The sequence below is a fragment of the Manis javanica genome, chromosome 3, assembly GCF_040802235.1.
Source record: "Manis javanica isolate MJ-LG chromosome 3, MJ_LKY, whole genome shotgun sequence".
Classification (NCBI taxonomy): Eukaryota; Metazoa; Chordata; class Mammalia; order Pholidota; family Manidae; genus Manis; species Manis javanica.
The window spans coordinates 100,330,712-100,351,244 of NC_133158.1; the positions used below are offsets into that span (position 1 = coordinate 100,330,712).

Genomic DNA, 20,533 nt, shown 5'->3' on the forward strand with positions numbered 1-20,533 from the left:
AGGTTTCTTTTCTTATAAAGCAAATCATTTTAGTGTGAGCTAGGGCATGCACACCATGCCTCTGAGATAAGATTGACCACATTAAAAATTTCCCACAGAAAATAGGGCTGCTCTCTTTGTTTCATGATTAGGTTTAATTTTTTAGTCTTCAGAAACTAAAGGCAGTTTGCCATCCTAGGCCAATGAAAGCATAGTCAGTGATTTTATTAAAACCAGTTTACATTTTAGAAAATAGACAGGAAGTTTTTGAACTTTCTAAAAAAGCTTGTGACATTTTGCACCTGGTTCTTTTTTGTCTGTTCCTCAGGGTGGCTGAGAACTGAGTACCATGGCAGGGAACTGACAGTCTCCCCAAACAGGGTGACTTCCAGAGGGGAAGCAGCAGAGGCATCTCAAGTTCAGTGTATAATGTATCTAGGGCCTGAGAGCCACTAACCTCTGCTCTGGTCCTGTCCCACGAATCTACTGAAAGGCCGTACCACCTTCCTGAGTCCTGGAGGAGAGCCTAAAAACTCAACAGGGAATAGCATCTTTACCTACTTGGCTCTAAGCACCCGAAATTCCCCTAATGTGTTGTCAGAGCTTTTAAGAGCTGAGATTCTGACCTGGCCCATTTTCAAATGCTAATATTCTTTTATTGATGTCTGTGAAAGTGAAGTGGCCTTCAGAGTAGGTCTTTCAGATATAGTAGATGACTGTTGGGTACAGGGAAGGTAGGCCTTCTTTACTTAGTTTCACTACAAAGCATGGGCTGATAGAGTGGCTAACAGATTTAACAAATAAAAATACGGGACAGCCAGTTAAATTTGAATTTTAGATAGACAATGAATAATTTTTAGTATCACTATGTCTGATATTTCATCTTGTTTTCATTGCTTACCTGAAATTCAAATTTGACTTTATAACCTATATTTTTATTTGGCAACTCTTTTGAGATAGCATTTTCCATAATAATCTGTCTTACTCCATTACTCCATATATGCTCTACTTTTACTAAATAAGGCAGGAAAAACTCACAAAGGACCCAGAATAAAATTAATGTCATGAAAGTTGAAAGGGAAAAGCATTGCACAAATTAATGTTATGATTTATATTAAGATAAAAGAAAATTGGAGACAAACTTTCTTTTCCTATATGCTAGGAAACTGGATGATATTAGCTATAGTGTAATTTATATATTAACTTTTGGCCGATGTTGATCTTCTTGGTCCAGTGGTCACTTCTGAGTTAATGTAAAGCATAGCTTGCTTTTCACATGATCTGTTGCTATCAGTTACTTTACAGTCTTTGTTGGCTTTTGAAACATCAGTTGCCATCACAAGAGAAATCTAAACACAGAACCCATGCTGTGTCATTTGCCCCAGACTCAGTGAGTATTTCTCATGCAGCCAGGGAACCAGTGATACTGACCCCCTGGCTGTGTCCACGCATGTCAGTCACATCTATTCTCAAGGCCCAACCTATATTCTCTTCCTTCTCCCCATCCTGACCGCTCCCAGTCCAGGGGCTCCCACCCCTTCCAGCTTTGCTCAGACTGCCCACCAGAGCCAAGCTTCCCAGATGGCTCCTCTCCCCACACACATCAGGCCCAAGTTCCTTTCTATTCTTGCAGCCTCCGGCAGAGAATCACAGACCTGAAGACTTAAAAAGTGTCACCCATCAAGTCACGCCAGGCGCACATATGCTTGTCCATGTGTTCGCACACAATGAATCTTTTCATTTAATGAGGCAATTTGTCCTGTCAACTTGGCCCCATTTCCTTTACTTTATACAGGAGGACATAAGCACATAAAGATCAGGAGACTGTTTTCAAAGTCACATAGTCACTTACAAGTCAAGGCTGAAACCCTGATCCCTTCGTTAAATCAATCTTTTCAGAGACTTAAATTCTTCCTCTGTTGAATGGGATCATCTGGCCACAGAATGGTGTTTTTGTGAGAAATAAATGAGAACTTAAAGTGTCTAGCAAAACTGCTTATAGGGAGCTTTCAGGAAACGTTTGTTTCCTCCCCTCTATATTTTTATTAAATGGACAGTCAATTTATTAGGATGTAATAATAGAATTCCATACCTTCCCAGATCTCTGCCCAGCTTGCTTTTTGACACTGACAAACTTATTTAACTTTTCTGTTCCTCATGTGGTTCTCTGCTGTGCATTAATGTTCTGTGAGTATACGTTCCTGTAATTCTTCTACTTTAGAGTTTGACTCATTAGTTAGCACATAGCTATAACTCAATAAGTATTTTTAAATGAATAAGTGCACGAGTAAATGGTAGTGTTCAATGTTGTTATTATTTTCCAGTTGTTTGATGACACATTTGGAAGTAATGTAGGTATTATGTAGTTTCTGTGGGTATTTTAAAGTAAACTGTGGGATGTTGTTTTGATGTAATTAGATTTTAAAAATTGTCCCATAATCTAAATTAGATTTGTGCTTAGTTTCACAGTATTTCACATTGAACCCCAGTTAAGCCTCTGGCTTCCTTTCACCTCCTAAAGCTCCTTTCCCTGTCTGTAAGACCCTGCTCAAAGAGCAGTGGGTGCTTTGGAAGAGTTTTATTATCTTGTATACGTGATGCTGTTTAAGTTCCCCCACAGGACATTAAGGAACTTTACAATCTGTTTCCAGTGTCCCAGCGTAAACTTATGTCAGCCTACCCATTCATCTGCCCCCAGCCACATCTCTTCCCAGGTCAGGCCCATACACCACTCTCCTGTGTGAAGTCACGCTGGGGTTCCATGCCCAAAGGTAGCTCAAAGTCAGTGTTGTATAATAAAGACAAAAAGGTACATAAATAAGCACAGGATTGGAATGAGGCAGCCAGAACACAAATGAGGATGTATCATTTTATAGCTGCGGGGGGGGTCTATGTAAGCCTCACTTGTTTTATCTAAAACTAAGGTAATAATATAACATAGAGCTCTTGTAGGAGTAAATGAAATGACATAATTTATGTGATAAACTGCTTTGTACCTGGAAAGCTGTAAGTGGGAGCTATTGTGAAGATGAACCCAATGTCTGTTCTTATTTTTTTCCCTCTTTCTTAAAACTACTTCTTTTCTGACAAAATTGCATTAATTCTTTAAGATTTGCATCTCCCCTGTATTCACATGAATATGTAATTAATAACAAAGTTATATGTCCGGGCATTTCCACTTTCTTATTTCCTTATTGATCTTGTATCCTTTTGTGTTCTTTAGTTTGTCACTTAACAAAAAAACAAGTCATAGGTAATGAGTGAAAGGGACTTTGACAATCATTTATTCCAATATCCCCATTTAGTAACTGAGAAACCTGAATTTCAAATTGCTTAATAATATTTTTTGCATTGAATTGTGTGATATCTGCCTCCCTAGTAGTCTGTGAATTTCTGAAAAATAGAAACCATGCCTGTCTCTCAGTTTAGTATCTGCGGTGATTGACAAAGGTGGACTTAACAGTGGTGGGTATTTCTGGAATAAGTGAGTATCGTGAAACTCCTGGTCAAATCGCTGAACTCTAGGTTGGTGCTTTTGTGCTATACTTTATTGTTTGCCATTCATCTTATTCTGTGGATTCATTTACTGAAAATTTCTCTCAAAAGTTTTTGATCATCCTGGAGTGGCACACATAAAGCTGATCTTCATAAGATCCAGGCACTCTTCTGAGTCTATAATGTGATCACTTAACTCACTTTGGAGTTGTAATAATGCATACTCTTGGAGGCAGCCCCTGGGAAAATTGAAGCTAGAGCTGTATTGTTTTTTCCTAGTGAAGCTGATCTAGTTGTGTGGATCTTTCTACCCTTGACATCAAACCCAGTGGTCCTTTCTTTGGTCTAACAATTGATTGCTTCAACTTTGACTTCATAAGAATGCTCATTTTGTTTTGATTGTGACTGCATACTACATTAATGCCTGTTAGCTCATTTCTACTCCAAGAAGAAGCAGGGAAGGTGTAAGGATCCAAGTTTTGTGGATGAGGAAACTAAGGTTTGGTTTGAATTCAGATTTCCTTTCTCCAATCCTCGTGTTTACACTGTACAATTTTGCCTCTCATTGCTTGGTTGGGGCTGCCTTAGACCTGTGGCTGGGCTATGCTATGCTTATTCTACACTGCAACAGAAACCTAATATTCCATGTAAGTTCAAGCAGAGTCCCAAAAACAGCCATGGGCTGTACTCCCATTTAGTCCCCATGCTAAAGGCCCCTTTGGTTCCTGAAATAAACACCTGGCTAGTTCAGATTGTGGTTTAGGGATGCACACTCTGCCTGTAGTAATTATAACTTGAACTGAGCAGTAACCTTCAATGAGTCTTTCATTTCCCTGCTCAGGGAGAGAGAGACCAACAAGCAGAGACAGAGTGTGCTCCAGTTTCCACGTGTCAGTTGGCATCGTTGTTAAATGTATGGTCTTAAACAAGTTCTTTAACTTCTCTGTGCCCCAGATGCTTCATCTGTAAAGCAGTGCCAGCCTCAAAAAGTTGTGGAAAAGGGTGAATGGAATAAAAAAATGTAACAGAGCAGTACTTGGCCCACAGGGAGTGCTCAATAAATACTAACTCCTAATCGTTCTTCTTATTATTCATCACTTTGTGAAAATTAAAAGCAACAATTTCATTCAATCTGAGTTGATCATTGAATATATTATCATATTTTCTTTCTGTAAATAAAGTTAAATTCCTTTTAAAACAAGAAATAAAAGGGATTGGGATTAGTTTATTTAGTATAACTAGGTGATTTCAGTTCATTCTAATTTCAGTAAAAGTACATTTGTCAATTTTGACCAAGGTGGACACTGAGCACATCTCCTCTAGCATTGCTGACACCACATTGGGAATGCATGTAACCTTTTGTTGAAAATACAGTTACAAGTGCCAGATCCTCTTCTTGATACTTGCTTGAAATTCATCCCTTAAGAGTTACGTGTTATTAATGAACAGTGGAAATTTGCTGAATGCATTCAGGTTTGATTTAGACATAGCTTAATATTGTTTGCCTATAGTATATTTAACATTCCAGGACTCCATTCTGATTTATTTTATCACATCTATCATAAAACTAATAATTATTAATCACTTCCACTTTTCTATTAAAGCAGGTAGGGCACAACAAAGCAGAGTAGTAGCATGGATTGAGAAATGATAGAATTTCAAAGCTTCTTCTCAAGGAAATGGAAAATATTCTGTGCAGGCAGTTGTCAGTAAGAAGAAAATCTGTTCTTACAAGGTTATCTCATATAAATATTAATATTCCTTATATGGCTATTACTTCCAGCATTTCATTTTCCAAATGCGCTTTCTACAAACATGTAATATTATGGTCCATTACCAACCACTAATGGAGAATTTCATGACTAACTTTTGTACTGAAAACAATTAAGTGCTGTGTGAGGATAGATTTGCAAAACAAGATGTGGTAGCGTTGAAATGGCCTCTTATTTTTAGAAGAAGACTCACTGACTGTGGCTCAAAACTTAGACTGCCATCTTATGGCATCATTATCTCCAGGCCCAGATGGGTGTCTTGCGCACTTAAGGGACATAATGGAAGGCAATTTGATTAAAAAAGGTGGTTTGTTATCATTAGAATATTTGGGGATGGAAAAATAATAACTTGTGTAATAAATATATGATTTGAAGCCATGTTCATCCTCCACAGTGATTAGCAGTTCAGTTCTTTCAGCAGCCATGAAGTAACCAGATTTTTCTACTGCATGCTTTTTTCAGAGAATAGTGAGTCTGATTCTTGATCGGTCAAACTGAACAAAGTGGAAATGTTTCATTTATGGTGTGACTATTATGGGAATTACTCCATAGCTCATTTTTTCCCCTCAACCCATAAAATTGTTATTTCAAATATATTTATAATCTAATTTCTAGGAAAATACCCAAGGATCTTATCCTGTTAAAACATCATAATTTTTTTCTGTCTTATTTTTATTTAATATGTTGGATATCTGGGTCCATTAAAGTTAATTTAGAATGTCTTCCTTTATTGATGTTGCTGTAGTCCATTTCTAGCATTGACATCTGAGGATAATATAATGTAAATAATGATTCAGTAAAACAAATAATTTATATTTGTATTTTAAATAGTGCTTAAGGAGATTTAGTTCTTCATCTAGAATCCATGTACTGAAATAAGCGGTGTTAATGTTGTGGAAGGTTTTTTTGTTTTTTTTTTTAATTTTAACTTCTAGGATTTACCCATACTTAAATAAATTTTAAGTATTTATAACCAATCTCCACTGACAACCCTTTCAAACATTGTTTCCATGTTGTTCAACATGTAAACAAGAAGAATAAAGAAAATAATTTTGAAATAAAATAGAAGTGAAGTGACTTACCTGAAGCCACAGAACTAGCTCATGGCCACACCAAAAATTAAACCTGTATTGTCTATTTCTGCCTAAGTTCTTTTCACCACTCCTGTAAAGAAGACAGTGTTTTAAGACAACTGTCCATAGTACATGGTTTCACCTTTATTTGTGAACACAAAATACACTTTTCACTATTGTGGTGTTTACATGAAACATAAAAAATATAAATGCTTATATGACACCCACCATGGATGATTAATCACAAATAGTAATATAAGGTGACATTCATTAAATTGCTATTCTCTCAATATAAGTATTTCAGTGAAGAGTATTCTTTTACCTTAAAGAAGCCAAATAATAGCATTAATTCATGAGAAATGAAATCACTCAGTGGTAAAATGCTTTTAGATTTTTAGAACAAATTTAGCTGTGAATTCAGGAACATTATTAGCAAGGCTTTTTATGTCTTGAAGGTGAGATTCTGCTATTTTTTTAATAGAATATTTGCTATAAATCCCAAAAGTGATAAGTAAGGTTATATGATTTAGGAGATTCAGGGAAATGTAATTCAAAAGAGAATACTTCCTACATAATGGAAGAAAAATTAATTTAACTTAGATATTTGTACAATTTGGAAGCAGATGACCCATAAAAGATTACAAAAGCAATGCCATATATTCTTTGGCCCAAGGCCAGGACATGAATTTAAGAAGCACCATCCCCACCCCTCTTCCCCTGCCCACACACACTCATCATGCTTTCACTCTCCTTCCCCTGTCTCATCGTGTTCTCCTCCACTGCCTGAAATACTTCCCTGTCACACGTCAGTCTCAAATATCACATTCTCCAGACTCCTCTCCAGACTCCTGGAGGCTGCGATAAAGACTCTCTAAGGTGCTCCTTAGCATCCTGTAACTTGCACAGCCTCTGTCACTGTATTAAACTGTGATCGTCCACTTACCTGGCATTATTTCCCACCAGACTCTCAACTCTATGAGGAAAGGAGCTGTGTGCCCATTACCTAGCCCAGTGTTTCACACACAGTAAATTGATACTCTCTGATGGAAGTAAAGAATACCAAAGTTAACCAAGTCCAGTACAATTCCTTATAGCTTATGCACAAGATCTCTTCCAAGGCTCTTGTCAACTTATTTCACCCATATTACAGAGGAGGAAGCTAAAACTTATGCAGGCTAAGAGACAAGAGTGAGGGAATCCCACCATTCTTCCATCTTCTATTTCATTCAACAGATTTGTTCTGAAAATTCTCAGTCCCCTTCTTGCCAGACACTATGTCAGAGCTGAGGATCCAAAGATAAACTTAAGTTCTCCTAAAGCTCTCTGCCTCATCAGAGAAACAGACTATAAACAGTAATTATAAAACATTATGATAAGGGTTTGATAGAACAACGTATTTTTGTGCTGCGGGATTTCCAAAGAAGGAATATGATTTCCAAAGAAGGAATAAGACTGTGCATATTCATTTACTCTATTTTATTTTATTTTTAATATTATTTTAATACTTTTCTTATGTCTGAATGCTTGGTATATAACCACTCTAATTCAGAAAAGGTAGGCAAAAGCCTGTGCAAATTAATGACAATTTAAATATTGTCATAGTATTTCAAAACTAATTAGTTTTCATTATTGTTCATATTATACATTGATTTGAATATCAAACAGAAGTTGATATAAAGCATAATCCATGATAGTTATAAATGGCTTTCTTAGGAAAGTCATTATCATTGTCATTTATATATCTCGGAATCCTAAAATAATTTTCAAGAAAGAATTACCCGAAGAATGTTAATAAGAATGGGTGAGTGGAAGAACTAGAGTAGCAGCGCAATATGGCATGAAAGAGACTATGGGTGAGTCAGGAACTTGCGAAACTGTTCTAGAAAGCAGCTGTGTGCCTGAGTTTTGATCAGAAGTTCATCTGCTGTTTTAAAAAATTTTATAAAGAAAAACTAGTCTGGATGAAAAGATTCATTTCACATTTCATAGTTTTCAAATTATTCAGAGAAAAGCAAGTAGCCATGGAAAATAATGGTGCTTGATAATGGCAATTAAAATATTTCACTGACTGATAGCAAATGTCAATGAATAGCATAGTTCTATTTGCATTACTTACTAATCACCAAGCCATTCAAAACGAAAAGCTCATAAAGAACAAGGCAGGAACATACCAGTTCCTTGAGGGAAGTTCCTTAAGGAAAGGAGCTTTGCTTTATTAATCTGTGTATTTCCAGTGCTGAGTGTGGTGGTATCTTGCTCCTGCTTGAAAGTCTTCGATCAAGATAAGACGACTCTGTTGACTTCATTCTTTAATTTAAAGATAGAATAAACAAACATTAAAGAGACCTAAGCTAAATGTGGATAAAATAGCTGGGCCATAAAAGCCTTCTTTCAGAAACTGAAGAGCAGTCAGCTGTCAGTGATTAAGGGCCAGGGAAACAACTGAGTATGTAAAAGTAATACCTGTTGCCTTTGGAAGCTGTCAAACCAGTGAAAATGGGTAGAAGCCAGTAAGGGGGCAGTCACCCCTTCAAAGCATCTCAAGAATTCACATTCAACGCATTCCAGGAGCACTTCCCCCGCTGGCGATCCTGCTCAGCCCAATGGCTATCCACCTCAAACTGCAGTGTGCAAAAATTAACAAGGAATCAAAGAGATGTTTTTATGGAACTATCCACACTGCAACCCTTTCCCTTGTGATTAGGAAAAAGAAAGTCAGTCATAAACTCATTGTGAAAGAGTTTCTGGTAAAGGAAGTGGAAGGGTCTGCAGGGATAAGCAGTAACCCACACAGAATTTGCTAGATATTTTTTCCTTCTAGTCATACTTTATAATTACTTGGTTACATCCCTATCTGACCACCTGTAATTGAATGGTCATATATTACTGTAAGAATGGAGGAAGAGGTGTTTAATAGTAGATTAAGGCTACCCCACCTGTTTAGTAATGTGACTGACTTCAGTAGACAAAAATCCTTGCTTTACCAGTGTTCACAAACCATCCAATTGCTACAGTCAAATCAAGTGTGTCAGAAAACTCGTTCCACCTTTGATAACCAGAAGCAGTAAATCAGCAAAGTGGATTCATTGTGCTACATCACTAGCTTTTACTGTTATGATCTATAGATACCCTCAAGGGACACTGAACTTCATATGTACCTAAATGACTTGCTCCCAATTTCTTTACTTTCTATCATGTCATCTGTTTTTCTTAGTAAGGTTCTCATAAACTGTAGTGAGGTACTAAAATTTTAAAAAATGACCCACATAACTACAATTTCTAGTTCTAATGGAACAAGATAATTGTAGTGAGGTCTAGTAATCATTTGTGTCTAGTATGATTTCACTGTAAATCATGCTTTTTTCTTTTTACATTGTCCTTATGTATTAATACCTGTCATAAAACATGTTTGATCCCTTTTTCACAGGATAAGCATCATACTTCAATCTTTTTTAGAAAAAACCTTCATATTCTCACTTCATTTTCAAGGGGGAGCCTAACTTAACATTTACTTCTCACTCTGATCACCTATTAACTTGTGGTCATAATCCTACTTCCAATAATTCCTCTCTTTTCTAAATTATAGATGTAGGAGGATAGAAGTGTATTTTTGCCTGAGAACAAACCCTGGATGTATTTCAGTCCTGCTTTTAAGAACAGTCATTTATGTAAAGACATAGTTATAAAAAACTCTAAGATAAATAGCTTTTATCACTGCTTGTCATGGTATTTGCTATTGAAAGTGAATTTTATACTAATTTTAATTGACTCAGATTTTAAAACAATACATTCTAACCATCATATAAGTAATGGTTTGTAACAGGTTATTTTTATGGTACCAGAAGCTAGAAATAACCGTTTCCCAAAATAACTATACCTCTTTATGCCCTTCTGCCAGGTAGAAAAAAATACATATGTTCTTGGGTTTTACCTGCATGCTATTTGCCTAATACTAAAGCTATATAATTTGGTATTTTTTTGTATACATTTCGAGCACTTGTAGTTGTGATTTTACCATTCTCAAGTAGAATAAATAAGCTTATAAGTGTCTTTTGCCTTTACTAATTATCTACAGAAGATGTAATAAATTACAGTATAAACCATCCAATGAGTCTGTATCTGTGGTACTTGTTCCATACTACTTATATCTATAATTCTGTTTTACCATTTTTACTTCATTTTCTACCCTCAAATCCCACATGTGTGTGTGTTTGTATATCATGATAGCTTTCTGAAAAATAATATAGATAGAAGAGATAAACTAGGAAAATAAATAGAATGATATCCATATTTTAAGTTTTCTAAATACCATAATTTAAACTTCAAGAATTATTGTATCTATTCAAAATTAAAAATCAAAAAGTGATATAAATATTTAAACAATTAACACTTCATCCTAAAGCTGTGCCAGTGGAAAAAAGCATAAAATATGAAATGTAATTAATAAATAGTTAACATTGAGTAGTGAAGCCATCCTGCACTGTCTGTGACAGTTGTGGCTAAATATTTTGTATTCTAACTTATGAGATCTATATTTTATAAATCTTCTAAACTTCTATCCAGTAGATCGGTTTGCCCTAAATTTGAGTATGGATCCCATTTAGTAATTGTTTCCAGTTCTTATCAGTGAAATTTTTATTAAAAGTCCTTATAAAGAACACAGGTGAACAGATTTCTAGAATATTTGAGCTTTTTACCCATGTTAAATACTGTAAGCTTATAGCTTTATAATACTCATATCATCTGTCAAAACTGGGGGTTTATAATTTTTTTTCTTTTTCTCAACAAGTTTTAAGGAGAGAATTCAGATATAAAAAAAAGTCACCCACCACACCTGTTCCCTCCTTTAGTAACTGATTACTTTCACAAAAACTAATTTTAGTATATAAGAAATGGAAAATTATTGTAAAGTGGTTAATTAACAAGGTATTTTTGAACCCAGGAACTTTCATTCCATATCCTTTAAATCAAGTTTAATATATACTAAAAGATAAAGCTTTCTTTGAATTAAAATTAATATTAAGAAACATATTTTTCAGGTTTCGCTGACCTTCAACAATCAAAGACTAATTACTCTGAGACCACTTAATCAAATCTTAACATTCTTGGTGTTCTTTTCTCACTGGCTATTGACATCATAACACCATGTATCAATAGGTCTTCTTTAAAATGAATAATCATAATATCTTGGCCATTGCTCACTAACGTTTTTCCTTGGAAAAAACCCTCCCCTATGTATTTATATGCATCTCTTGACTCCATATTTGGCCTAGATTAATCACTCTGCTAATTTTCTTATTCAGTTGGATGAAAGGAGGATTTCAAGCTTTATATTTCTTGAGAAATAAAAAAATGAGTAAAAGAAAATATCTAACTTATGCCATATTTATTTCCTTTGGGCATTTGATCCACACATATGCATGCATGGCAACCTTCTGCAGTAGTCCAGTTTATACACGAGGTCTACCTTTCAACCTCATAAAAGACATTTCATCTGTTTGATAATGCATTGTCCACACCTTGGATTCCAGAACATATACTGAATCTATTATCAGAAGAAAGATTATTTAAAATGCATTTAGAAATTGTTTTGAAGAATGTATCGCTGCAAGGTGGCATAGCCATGTAAACATGACACTACCATCTTATGGAATGTACAAAATGGGGTGGCTCTTGTGCCAAATAAACATTCTTCAATTAACGCTTCACAATATGTAGTGTGAATGTTCATAGTCTGTGTTTACCCATCCTGAGGCTGCTACTTTTAATGCCTCAAAAACTGTTGCCTGTGTATATTCTCCTTCTGGTGGAGCTTGGGTTAAAGATCTGATTACAGGCACATTTTCCCCTTGAGTCTGTCTAATGAGCTAAAGTAAAATCAAATGAATAAAGAGAGAAGGCCTCTTAGATGAATTCCATTGTCCTATAAATAAAGGTTAGAGAGGGCTATAAGGAAACTAACAACATAATAAACTCTTTATATTTGAACATAATACCATTTTGAATTCTGAAATTAGGGGGCTCATATATGAAAAGTTTCCTACCCAGGATGATTTAGTCATAGTTCTTTGGGAAAAAGTTATTTTATTTTATAGTGAGGTTTTGAATAGGTATTTGACACCCATTATTTATTTGCAGGGAAATGGTGGGTTTTCAAAATGAAATAGACTGCCTTAATATGATTTGATCCTTTTGTTACTGAAAGATTTACTCTCACATTGCTCATTTGTTTTGTCTGTATACTCTTACCCTTTAAAAAAAAATACACACTCCTTTCATTAGTTTTATTTACAAATAAAATCTAACACCTTAATTTTGAATTAGAATGGTATATTTTCTGCACATTTTATTAATGAATCTCTTTCATGAGCTTTTCTTTTCTGGGTTCTATACCCTGAATTTTTTTTTTCTTTGCCTATGTTAAATTCAGTTTCATTGGCCTACTTAGAATGTTGATGTTCAAACAGTTAAATACTTCTTTGAAGCTCAGATTTTAAGCATTCTTTAGCCCTACCGACATGATTTATTCCAATTAAACATTGTCCTGCCCTCTGTGCTGTCTGTTAGGTGGTAGTAGCAAAGGTTGCTCCAGTCCCATGCAGGAGAAGCAGGGATTGACTTGGCAGATAAAATGGTCTGAGAGTCTACATCACGTGATGCCTCTTACATCCTTGTTGAATTCACAGGTTGTTTCCACATAGCAAGGGTAATGCTTTATGAACTGTGGGTAGCTGACCTTCCTCTTGATGTAGATATTACCTCTTTCATCATTGCCAGCATTTTCTTTTCCATTTTATTATTTTCACTGGAGGACAGAGGCCTTGTAATATTAGTTTTGTTATATTTCCTTATATGTAATATATATATATATATGTACATATTACTTAAGACATAATTGAATTAGATACATTCTTCAATAGAAATTTTGGAACCAGTATGTCCTTTCCAATAATTTTTCTAAAAATAAATTATTTTTAATACCAGGTAAGGCTAATAGGCAATAATCTCCATGGTGTAAACTTTAACCTAGAACTAAGCTATGCTGTTTGATAATCAGACCTCAAAGGTATAATAACTTTCTTTCATTATCAGAAAGATTATGATTAGTGTGACCTGAAGTTCCAAATAGTTGTGACATCTGTGAAATCCAGTTCTCTGGCTATTTCTTTCTTATTCAAGTAATTTTCCCTTCGAGCCATTTTGAATTAGAATGGTATATTTTCTGCACATTTTATTAATGAATCTCTTTCATGAGCTTTTCTTTTCTGGGTTCTATACCCAGAAAAGTAATTTTCCCTTCGAGTGTTGTTGCTGCACTCAAGGAAGACAAAGATTTTCTTTGCTCTGATACAACTAGAAAATGTCATGAAAATTCATGTAATGAATTTTGCCTGTATAACTGGAAGAAGTGGTAGTAAATTATTGTTTAAAACAAGGTTAAACATATTTTTTTTAATTACTATGATAAACAGTCAATGTTTGTTAACAAAACACACACTAAACTATTACTGTCTAAACTTCAAATGAAGATGACTGGGTAAAATTAATGAAGTGTTTCCTGAAGTCATTGCTAAAGTCTCAAAGTAAAAAGAGGCAGTCACAAACTGACTTAAGTTGCAGGAATGGCAGCAGAAAGCATCCTGAATGTAGGTAGAAATGGAGGTACACTCCACTGGTCAAAAGAAGTATTTCTGTTGTCCCATAGCTATCTTAGTATTTGGAAATGCACACTAGAAGGCATGGTTTTCACATTATGTCAGATCTGCTCAGTGGATGAGTGGCACATGATATGGAAGCTGTCCGGTAAATCCCATGTGGAAGGGGATATAAACTGGTGGACCAGGAGAGCCAGGAATGTGAGAAAAACATGTTTGAACCTCTTACGTTCTTAAATTTTGAAGCCCTTATTGACTTCATCTTTTTTTTTGTAATTATTACATGCTATTGTTATTTCTTCTCAAGAACACACTGTTCTGTGACTTCTCTGTCCTGTTTTCATATTTTTAGTATCTAATACATTTTGTACTTGATCTCAAGGAGAATTTACAGGGTTTCTTTAAATTCTTAACTCAGTGTTTTTCAGGATAGGGCAAACCATTCTGAAGAAAGGAACACAAAATTCCAGACACGTTTGAGGTATGTAAAAAGTCTGAAGTACTTGGATCTTAAAGAACTGTAGGCACAGGTTAGGTTACTGTCCTGAAAATTAGGGAGGCCAAATACTACCTCTTTGTTTAGAAATCCTGCCTCTATGACTTTTTCAAGATAGCTTTTTTGTGAAAAGAGTTGCGACTTGTGAGGAGTGAATGAGTAAGCATTTTTTATTAAACAAGCTCAACTTTGATCTATATGTTGCTGTTCATTTGTTGTTACAATGTATGCTTCTAATTCATGCAATACCCAACATGTTTTTCCTCTCTTTAAGAAATAACCCTTTGAGAAATACTTTCACTTCTAAACAATGTGATTTGTCTATATTTGAAATTCTCTTTAGTTAACAGAGATCTATGTGGGAGTATATTCAATGACATTGATAAAAATCTCTCCAAGTACCTCAAGACTAACTGAACAGGAATGGAGAATAGTCAGAGTAGAAATAAACCTCCTATGTCACCACACTATTTATTGAATTTTTTCTAAATGAAGGGGAAAAGAAGTTATAAACATTAGTTAAGTTATATGCATGTGCTTTTCATTTTATAATTGTAAAAGTTGGATATCTGAGGTTTGGATAAATAATCAGTTGCAAATCGGCTTCATTTTAAACCGGTAGGGATTGTCTTTTCAAAAGAGTCTAACGTGTCTTTCATATATTTCATTGATATGTAAATCTAAAACTTTTTTGGAAGGGATATGGAAATGTGATGGCATTATTAAAGTTTGAAAAGTTTGTTTATCTGATTCTTCAGCTCAGAATAACAGTGCCTCAGATCCTGAAAATTCCACTAGTTGTCTCTATTTCTCTTTGCTGTGATAGATCTTGTATACATTAATCTTTTTCTTTTACTCTTTTCTCTGTTTCACATCTTCAAAACCCAGCAACTCTCACACCACATTCCAGGTACATGGCGTCAAGTTTAAGAAATAGAAATGAATTGAGAATGTTTTTTCCTTTTAAAAGTAACAGGTAAAATCCCAAATCAATCTGTTACATGGACATGTTATTTTTGCATTTATATAGCACTTTCTGTTTTCATTGGGCTTAAAGTTGCAAAACTGACATTCCAATACAATGTGGCAGATTAATGTGTTTTCACATGGGGAAGCCAGAACCTTGAAGTGGTAAGTAGCCAGTTTGTAGTTGCACAATGAATATGGCAGAGATAAAATTAAAATTAGAACTCAGAGTTTCTAAGTTTCATGTAATTTTTCATCTGCTTTCTTTTATATACTAAATTCTCAAATTAGAATTGCTGTGTGCTTTCAAAATTAATTTGTACCTCTCAGAAGCACTTGTCCTATGATACACTTCTGTTTTCTTTTCTGAGATTTAAGTGCTTGTTTTCAAAAGGTTAAAAATGTTAGAAATGTGAATGAAATAAATGCAAGTAAAAACCTCTAAACTGGTAGATTTCTTGTTTTGATAAAATCCTCATGGGCGATGCAACAAGCTTTGATATTCTACCAACAGGCCTTATTCCTTGGAAAAGACATAATGGTGTATTACTAAATGCTCTTTCATCATGTAACTTGAGATTTTGCCACCTGGGAGAGAATAGAATATTTTGTTGATATGTCCTTTGAACACTAAAGTATTTAGTGGCTACTCTCAAAGTCTACCAGATACAGAAAAGTTTTACCTGTAGCTGATTTTTCAGTCATATCATGTGCAGTCAGATCAGAAATAGGTGAACAACAAAACAGTGGAGTAAGGAACCAATGAAATAATGAATTCAAGAATGAAACTTCTATGCAAAGGCTTTAAAGATATTGTATTAGATGTTATAGTTCTATGTTTGATATAATGTAAAATTCAAATAAAAAATAGAAAACAAAAATAGAAAACCAATTATTCATTTATGCCATAGTTTCTCAGTTATTTAAAATCATTTTAACTTTCCCACTTCTGCAACATTACACAAAGGAGGAAATTCAAATAGGGAACAAGACATCTGGAGAAAAGTATTGATTTCAACACTATTCATAATGTCCCCAAATTGGAGCCCCTAAAGATTCTCAGCATTTGGGGAACAGTTAAGCAAATTATGGTACATTCACAAGATGAAATTTTATACAGTTACTTAAATTATTAGTTAGACAAATGGTAGCATGTGATAAAGGAAAAAATATGAGCTTTGGTATCAGACACATCTATATTTGAATCCTTCTGTCACTTCCAAAATCGTCAGAATACAAAGGGACTACTAGAATCTCTTAAAAGTTCTTTATAGGATCTTCTTGACACGATATAGATTGTCTGTATGTTGAGTAGTGAGATCTGAATTCAAAAGTATACTCTCAGGCCAATTTAATTTTGAGAGGTGTTGTGACAAAACACCTAACTAGATGAACTTCAGAATCACATAGACCAGGATCAAATTCTATCCATTTACTAGTGGTATGACATTGGGTACATTACTTGACTCTCTTTGAAGCTCAGCTCTCCTATCAATAAATTGCAAATAATGACACCACTTACCTGGCAGAGGCATTGTGATGAGATAATGTCATGATGCACAGGACTGGATAAGGATTAGGTTTTGAATACATGGTAATTATTGGCATTATTGTTATTGGGTCATTATACTAATAAAAAAATCTCAAAAAGATTTTAGTTGTCCATTTTTTGCCTAAATAATTAGTTCTCAGAATAACATTAGAGACCCTTTATAACTGTGCTCCAATCCAACTGCCTGGCAACTTCTCTTAATAACATTCCTTGCATAAGACAGCACTCTACAATTCTTCTCTGATCATTTCCCAAACATTGATGTATCCCCACCTTTGAGCGTTTTGTCTTTCTTTAGCCTCAGATTAGATGTCTTTTTCTCTAACTTTGCCTTTTCTAACAGTTCTCCTTCCAGGCTCAACTCAAGTGGGACTTCCTTCTCTATGCCTTCTTTATAGCACTCGGTATTTGTTGTTACTCCACTGTGTTCTCTAAGCACTTTGTATGAGAGAGCATGCTTTGCATCTTCCATGCATTATAATTTTGTTTATGTCTGACACTTCCCCTACATATTAAGCTCTTTGAGCACAGATGCCTTTCCCTTCTCATTTTAGTAATTCTTTTAGCAACTTAGTCATTTGTACACAGTTGACATTCACAAAATTGAGGTCAAATCAAATTCACAACTGACTAGAAATAACTTCATGTAACTCTTCTTGAATAGGTATGTGCTCCTTTAAAGTGCCCATTTGTAATTTTCATGTATATGAAGTTGGTTCAAAGGCAAAAAATATTAGGCTACTTGACCCAAAATCACTTTTCCCCCCTTTTAATCTGATTTTAATTAATTGTACAGATATATAAGGTATATAGGTACAGTTATATGTGCATAATACTATTTCTGTCTAGATTAGTTCATGAAACATAGCCTTTATGTAACTCACAAGCTCTAGCCTTGGCTTGCTTACAACAGTGCCTATAATATTTTAGGAAACTTTTACTACTTGAAGATACAGAAAGACAAATGCATTGATTAACGTGTTGTATTTGGAAGACTTATAGATCCTTTGGATAGCAAATAGACTTGAGATTTCAAACATAATATTTAATAATTCTTTCTTTGGAAAGGAAGAAATTGTAGTTAAGATGGTGAGAAGATGAAGATGGTGAGATTAGAGGAAGGAAAAAGCCAAAACCTAACCATAATGTGATGTCAGCTGATCTTGAAAGAGTTCCTAATTTTAGGCTAATTAATTTTTTTAGCAGCCTTGTCTATAACTTCACCCATTGATAGGTAATGTCAATCAAGCCCCCCAGAACAATAGCTCCCTTTGTACATTTTTTTATCTATTATATCCTTACAAATCTATGAGCCATTTTTATAAGAAATTACTCTGAATGACTGAAAAGATCAATTAAACTGCAAAATCCAATATATATATATTACGTACATGTGTGTATATGTATATATGTATGCATGTGTATATGTGTACAATATATATATACATGTGTTTTTTTTCTTTTGCAAAGATTTACACCCAAAGAAATAGCCTATTCATTACCGACCTAAAGAATTTGCCTAAACACTTGGTTTAAACAGTCTAAAATGTAAATGCTTAGATAAAACAGTTCATGATATCCTTTCTGATAAGAAATCAGTATTTATAATAATACAGTCAAAGAATCAAAATGCCTGATCATAATCTTATGATATTTAAATATCTTGATTACTTTCTCTTGGTATTTCAGATTGAATGAATTCTACTAAGGCACAACCTTAGATAGGGAAGGGACTGGACTTGCCAGAGTTTGACCAAAAACAAATTAATAAAAAATTTAATACTATTCAAGGTCAGGATAGACTTCAAAAATTCCATATAGAATTGTGAACTTTACAGATAAATGTACCAGTATTTTGCAAGTCAATATAAGATCCAGCTCTCTTTTATCAGAAATAGAGAATGAATTATTTAAATATTACATATTTTTCTTTGAATAGAAAAAGAGACAAAGTAGTTCAAGTACACTTCTAACATGGAAGTATTATCTGACTTAGGAAGGTTCTAGAATATGTGTTAAGAATCTTGTCTCATGAACTGCTTCTCTGTTTCATCCCATGTTGCTTCCCTAATCCCACCTCACTGCATTCTCTTCCTGTTCATTTATATGAAACAAAACTGGACTTCTCATCCCTCCTTGAATATATTTTTATTGTTTTCTACATTGCCAAGTTTCAAACTCCTTTTCAGTATGTATAATTCTACCTTTCCCCATGGAGACTGGATGCTCCTTGTGTACCATCAGAAATAAAATATACATACAAACAAACAACTAGTATAAATCAATGATGCCTTGAAGATTAAAAAATCAATTATTAATATGTAGAAACCATTTTCAATAACAGATATAATTCCTTAGGCTAGTTCAATGGTAATTATATTTAAATACATACTTTTAAAATTTATATTATCACTCTCAATACCTAGCCCAAAGAAATTAAAACTATTGTTACATGTAAAACTAGTTTATAGGTAATATGCTCAACAAAAGATTTGGAATAATGATGAAATACTATGTTTTACTAGTACTTAAAAAGAGTCAAGCTAATGTTAATGGACAGAATAATCCTTTTGCTTGATAAGAGGAAAATTCACAAACAGACAAGGATTATTTTCCTATTTTAGATCATTTTCCCTCAGTCTACCAGCTCAAAACTAGATGACAAATCCATTCTCAGTTCTTGAGGAAGAATGAGGGCTAGCACACATTTTTATATTTTAACAATTCATGATGACCCAAATATGGCATTTTTCAACAAAGTTTTCATAGGCTATGTTGCATGTATCATATATGAGATGTTTATAACTAAAAGTCCAAAGAAATTGTGAGAGAAAAAATGTGTAAAATGCTAAATCAAACTTTGCTAATTCTAAGCTTAGGTAAGGAACTAACTTATTTCTGTTACCCTGAAATTTTTACCTGTAATCCTCACAACATTGAATAATTCATCATTTACTAAATTTAGTTGTTAGCTGGGTATTTTGTAAGATTTATTAGTTGGTGAACACTCAAATAAATGAAATTATTTTATTTTTAATCATAAAGAAATGAAATTCATTCAAGTTGATAAAATAAATATAAAATAAAAATCAAATTATTTTCTAATAAGAATACCCCCTTTTTTTCCTCTTGGCTGAAATTGTCATGGCAAATTTATTTTGTTTGCCTTTTTATAAAGACATATTTGTAGACAGTTGCTCATGCTATTAGTACAGGTGACCTTCTACATAAATTATATATGATTCCTGGATATTCTTATTTTTGTAAACATAACATTTATTTGTATAAATGTATTTATAAATGTAAATATGCCATATGTTACAGATGTTTTAGAGATACTACACATTTAAATGAATATATGACAGCAAAGGATCACAGGATTCTGGAATACAAGTGAATTTAAATAACTAAAATATTTATAAATAGCTTTGAGAACTTCAGTCATGTGAATTTCCTTATGAAGCATACTTTAATACTGCAATGGAGAACAGAGTGTTGGAGTTGCCTAATTTTAGTCCTCTTTTAAACAATGAGAAATTTACTGG

The 20,533-nt window shown here is 34.0% G+C and overlaps 1 long non-coding RNA gene across 3 annotated transcripts in view; it reads right to left on the reverse strand.

The window, feature by feature from the left end:
• The window catches only part of LOC140848425 (uncharacterized), an 87,303-nt gene that overhangs the window by 13,682 nt on the left and 53,088 nt on the right, over nucleotides 1–20,533 (reverse strand). For 2 of the 3 annotated variants that reach the window (XR_012129259.1, XR_012129257.1), the window contains one exon: nucleotides 8,491–8,940. This is a non-coding gene — a long non-coding RNA (uncharacterized lncRNA). The remainder of the gene's footprint in view (nucleotides 1–8,490; nucleotides 8,941–20,533) is intronic. The other variant, XR_012129258.1, reaches the window with a different exon arrangement.